The sequence below is a fragment of the Prenolepis imparis genome, unplaced genomic scaffold, assembly GCF_030444845.1.
Source record: "Prenolepis imparis isolate NDT839.2.m4 unplaced genomic scaffold, iyPreImpa1.0 SCAF_712, whole genome shotgun sequence".
Taxonomy (NCBI): Eukaryota; Metazoa; Arthropoda; class Insecta; order Hymenoptera; family Formicidae; genus Prenolepis; species Prenolepis imparis.
Window position 1 is genome coordinate 7,501 of NW_028141870.1, and position 5,587 is coordinate 13,087.

Sequence of the window (5,587 nt, forward strand, 5' to 3'; positions counted from 1 at the left end):
GAAATTACCGCTGGCGGTCGGAAGTGCCGCCCGTGTAACGCAACGCGCATTCACGCCTCTAACGGCGAGTGATGCGAGAGATCGCTTCACGCGAGAGTTTCACAATTTTATGCGAGCCTCGTACCCGCGCCGTCGAATCTTTCGACACGGCCCGAGGACCGCGTTTCGAAGCCGGTAGTTCGAGAAATTCGACATTTCTAGAAAATATGTCTACGCGGTCTGACGATACTCCGAGAGCGATGACACGTTCGTCCGAAACGTTTTTTCCCGTATCTCTTGCCGTTTCGGCGCTGTTCGCCCGTAAATGTTTCGGAGTTGACGACCTACGGCCGTAGGACTCTGAATAAATTCTCGACCGTCCGGAGGTGCCGCCGACGTCCGGAGGTACCGCCGGCGTCCGGAGGTGCCGCCGGCGATTGGAGGTACCGCCGGCGTCCGGAGGTACCGCCGGTGACCGGAGGTGCCGCCGGCGTCGGAGGTGCCGCCGGTGACCGGAGGTACCGCCGGCGTCCGGAGGTGCCGCCGGCGATTGGAGGTACCGCCGGCGTCCGGAGGTACCGCCGGCGTTCGAAATTACCTCTGGCGGTCGGAGGTGCCGCCCGTGTAACGCAACGCGCATTCACGCCACTAACGGCGAGTGATGCGAGAGATCGCTTCACGCGAGAGTTTCACAATTTTGTGCGAGCCTCGTACCCGCGCCGTCGAATCTTTCGACACGGCCCGAGGACCGCGTTTCGAAGCCGGTATTTCGAGAAATTCGACATTTCTAGAAAATATGTCTACGCGGTCTGACGATACTCCGAGAGCGATGACACGTTCGTCCGAAACGTTTTTTCCCGTATCTCTTGCCGTTTCGGCGCTGTTCGCCCGTAAATGTTTCGGAGTTGACGACCTACGGCCGTAGGACTCTGAATAAATTCTCGACGGTCCGGAGGTGCCGCCGACGGTGATCGGAGGTACCGCCGACGACCGGAGGTGCCGCCGGCGACCGGAGGTACCGCCGGCGTCGGAGGTGCCGCCGGTGACCGGAGGTACCGCCGGTGACCGGAGGTACCGCCGGCGATCGGAGGTGCCGCCCGCGGCCGGAGGTACCGCCGGCGACCGAGACTGCCGCGACGTAATGTCTCGATTGCGCCGTCCATTTGACGCTCGCGCTCGTATACGTCCGTGCGTAGGACCGTGCGTCGCCGACCGCCCGGCCGGCCGGTTGGGTACTATAAGAGATACGTCGCGCTCGGCGTTACGAACGAGTCGAGCGAGTCGGGCGAGTCGGACGAGTCGAGATACGTACTTTTCAGTCACGACTAGTGGCAGAAGTACGTCGCGTTCGGCGCGTCTCGAACGTTTCGTGCGTACTCTAACTTTATATTAAAAGGGAAAGAAGGAAACCACGAATAATAATCGAGCAGTACACGGGGCAAGTCTTCTTGGAAGAGACTTGTTGTCTCGCAAAGACGTTACGACTCGTTGTCGTCGTCGTGTCGTAATTCTCCTTGGCGGCGGAGATTGCGATACGCGCTCCACTCGTTCGCCGCTGAACGCGGGTAAAATATACACACTTGTTTATACGATCACAGCATTGCCACGAGTCGGTGTCGCAAGACCGAATGGCTCTTATGTGGCGCGCACGCATCTAGTGTGTTGGCCGCGCGATTCCCTCTCGTTTTGAACGCAGCAGTGGAATCGTCGCGCTTACCGAACGTTTACTCCACGGATACGAGTTGGCGGAAGGGCAAGAAACGCTCTTCCCGCTCGCTTTGTACGCCGTAGCGAAAGATTTTTACTGGTCGTTCTTGAACGTACGAACCAGACAGAATTTGTCCTCGACGTCTAAGCATCGGCACCGTCGATCTAGCGTCAGGGTAAATCGCGCGGGTCTTTCGAGACCCGAGCATTTTAACATTTTGGGAGAATGAGAATGAGTATATGATCTTTTGTATAAGAAAAGAAAAGTCGATGATAATAATATATCAACAGAGATATAACAAGGATAATTAAGAGGAGAGAGAAGGCAGGCAGTTCTTAGCGAACCTTGTCGTTCTCTCGCGTATACTTTACGCAACGCACACACAGTGTCGCCGACCGGCTAAGCAAGACCGGCGGCAATGAAACGGCACACGAGCGTGTCGCGTCGGTGCCCGATTAACACCGGGCCACCGGACGCGCGCTCAAGAGAGCTAGCGACGAGTCTCTCGGGCTCGCTCGCGAGTTACTCCTTGCGAGTAACCGAACACGAAGCTCCCTGGTTGATCCTGCCAGTAGTCATATGCTTGTCTCAAAGATTAAGCCATGCATGTCTCAGTGCATGCCGAATTAAGGTGAAACCGCGAATGGCTCATTAAATCAGTTATGGTTCATTAGATTGTACCCACATTTACTTGGATAACTGTGGTAATTCTAGAGCTAATACATGCAAAACAGAGTCCCGACCAGTGATGGAAGGGACGCTTTTATTAGATCAAAACCAATCGGTGGCGGGCGGCTCGCCGTTCGTCCACCGTTTATTTTGGTGACTCTGAATAACTTTGTGCTGATCGCACGGTCCTAGCACCGGCGACGCATCTTTCAAATGTCTGCCTTATCAACTGTCGATGGTAGGTTCTGCGCCTACCATGGTTGTAACGGGTAACGGGGAATCAGGGTTCGATTCCGGAGAGGGAGCCTGAGAAACGGCTACCACATCCAAGGAAGGCAGCAGGCGCGCAAATTACCCACTCCCGGCACGGGGAGGTAGTGACGAAAAATAACGATACGGGACTCATCCGAGGCCCCGTAATCGGAATGAGTACACTTTAAATCCTTTAACGAGGATCCATTGGAGGGCAAGTCTGGTGCCAGCAGCCGCGGTAATTCCAGCTCCAATAGCGTATATTAAAGTTGTTGCGGTTAAAAAGCTCGTAGTTGAATCTGTGTCGCACACCGTCGGTTCACCGCTCGCGGTGTTTAACTGGCGTGATGTGGGACGTCCTACCGGTGGGCTTAGCCTCGCGAGGGGCGGCCCAACTAATATCCCGTCGCGGTGCTCTTTACTGAGTGTCGAGTCGGGCCGGTACGTTTACTTTGAACAAATTAGAGTGCTTAAAGCAGGCTACCTTCGCCTGAATACTGCGTGCATGGAATAATGGAATAGGACCTCGGTTCTATTTTGTTGGTTTTCGGAACCCCGAGGTAATGATTAATAGGGACAGATGGGGGCATTCGTATTGCGACGTTAGAGGTGAAATTCTTGGATCGTCGCAAGACGGACAGAAGCGAAAGCATTTGCCAAAAATGTTTTCATTAATCAAGAACGAAAGTTAGAGGTTCGAAGGCGATCAGATACCGCCCTAGTTCTAACCATAAACGATGCCAGCTAGCGATCCGCCGAAGTTCCTCCGATGACTCGGCGGGCAGCTTCCGGGAAACCAAAGCTTTTGGGTTCCGGGGGAAGTATGGTTGCAAAGCTGAAACTTAAAGGAATTGACGGAAGGGCACCACCAGGAGTGGAGCCTGCGGCTTAATTTGACTCAACACGGGAAACCTCACCAGGCCCAGACACCGGAAGGATTGACAGATTGATAGCTCTTTCTTGATTCGGTGGGTGGTGGTGCATGGCCGTTCTTAGTTGGTGGAGCGATTTGTCTGGTTAATTCCGATAACGAACGAGACTCTAGCCTGCTAAATAGGCGTACCTTATGGTATCGCGAAGGCCCCCGGCTTCGGCTGGCGGGTTTTTACTACCAACGTACAAACAAATCTTCTTAGAGGGACAGGCGGCTTCTAGCCGCACGAGATTGAGCAATAACAGGTCTGTGATGCCCTTAGATGTTCTGGGCCGCACGCGCGCTACACTGAAGGAATCAGCGTGTGTTCCCTGGCCGAAAGGCCCGGGTAACCCGCTGAACCTCCTTCGTGCTAGGGATTGGGGCTTGCAATTGTTCCCCATGAACGAGGAATTCCCAGTAAGCGCGAGTCATAAGCTCGCGTTGATTACGTCCCTGCCCTTTGTACACACCGCCCGTCGCTACTACCGATTGAATGATTTAGTGAGGTCTTCGGACTGGTGCGCGGCAATGTCTCGGCATTGCCGATGTTGCCGGGAAGATGACCAAACTTGATCATTTAGAGGAAGTAAAAGTCGTAACAAGGTTTCCGTAGGTGAACCTGCGGAAGGATCATTAACGTTCCGGAGGTCCTGCTCTGCGTCGAGAGTCCACTCTTTTACAGAGAGAGAGAGAGACGCGCGCTCGCAGCAGTCGGAGACTGAATGGACAGAGAAGAGAAGATGGCTCAGAGAAAAAAGCTATTAAGCGGAATTGACGGATCGAAAGGTTGGATGTTATACGGACGCCGCCCGCGCCTCTGACGAACCTCGCGATGCGGGAGTAATCAGCAGCGCGCGGCGCGGCGTTCGCCGCCGAGAGGGAGAGAGAGCGTGTCCGAGACCTCTCTCCGCGACGGCGTCGCGTTCCGCTCGCGCTCGACGCGCGAGCCGCGATACGCGCGTTCGTTGCCTTTTGTGAAAAACTTCGAAAAAAATACGTTGCGACTCGGAGCGAGACGCTTCGCGATCACGCTCGTGCCACTCGCAGAGCGTCGATTCGGCGTTGAGCGCGAACCGGTGGTGACCTATGCCCGCGCTGCGCGCGTGTGTCAGCAGCAGCAGCGTTCGTCAACGCGCCCTCCCCCGGTGCCGTTCGCGGCGCCCGGGGCAGCGGTCGGCGTGCGAAACAGCGTTGCGACCGCGCGCGGAGCCGGGCGAGAGGACGGATCTTACGAATCCGTCCGACGGTCTCTTCAAAGAGCTTCCGCCCCGGCTCTTCCACTTAGGGAGAGACGCTCCGATCGAAGCAACAACCACACTTTTGTGCCGTAGCCTCTCTCCTTAGACGGGAGGCGGCGGTCCGCGCGCGCGCTCGGACGCGCGCGGCCAGGCTGATCGAAGGGCCACGATTTTTATCTCACCCTCTCTCTTCGAGAGGGGAGACCACGATGGTTGAGCGAAAAGCGTTTCTTCGCGAACGCAAAAATTTTGAACGATTACCCTGAACGGTGGATCACTTGGCTCGTGGGTCGATGAAGAACGCAGCTAATTGCGCGTCAACTTGTGAACTGCAGGACACATGAACATCGACATTTCGAACGCACATTGCGGTCCACGGATACAATTCCCGGACCACGCCTGGCTGAGGGTCGTTTTAGTACCCCGAAACTGCTTGCGCTCCCGAAGCGCGCACGGCCACGGCGCGCCCAGACTTGCGCGCGTCGCCTGTGCCCTGTGCGCGCTTACAATGGCGTACGAGCGATCGTTGGACGTTCGCCCGAGGTGCTGTGTGCCGCCGTACGAACGGCCGGCGCACGCCCTGGGCGTCGTTTGAAATGACACCGAGGAGGAAGAGAGAGCGCACAAGCGTGCACAAGGATGATAGCGAGCGCTCGCGCGCGCGCCCAGAGACTGTCCTCGAAAGAGGAAGTAGGACTGTGCGAGGGGAGAGTTTTTCGTATGTGACGAGAGAGATGTGGAGAAGAAAGGGACGATGACGAGCGCGAAGGAGGAACGACACCCGCCGCCTGCGGCCGGAGCGTCGTTGTCTCCACGATATATTTT

At 56.2% G+C, this 5,587-nt stretch overlaps 2 non-coding genes across 2 annotated transcripts; both read left to right on the forward strand.

Moving 5' to 3' along the window:
- Positions 1 to 2,239: 2,239 nt before the first annotated feature.
- On the forward strand, positions 2,240 to 4,160 carry LOC145948794 (small subunit ribosomal RNA). Its single transcript, XR_014427473.1, has one exon. It is a non-coding gene; the product is annotated as a small subunit ribosomal RNA (ribosomal RNA).
- An 860-nt stretch (positions 4,161 to 5,020) lies between these two features.
- LOC145948793 (5.8S ribosomal RNA) lies at positions 5,021 to 5,175 on the forward strand. The gene has a single exon (XR_014427472.1). It is a non-coding gene; the product is annotated as a 5.8S ribosomal RNA (ribosomal RNA).
- Positions 5,176 to 5,587: the final 412 nt, after the last annotated feature.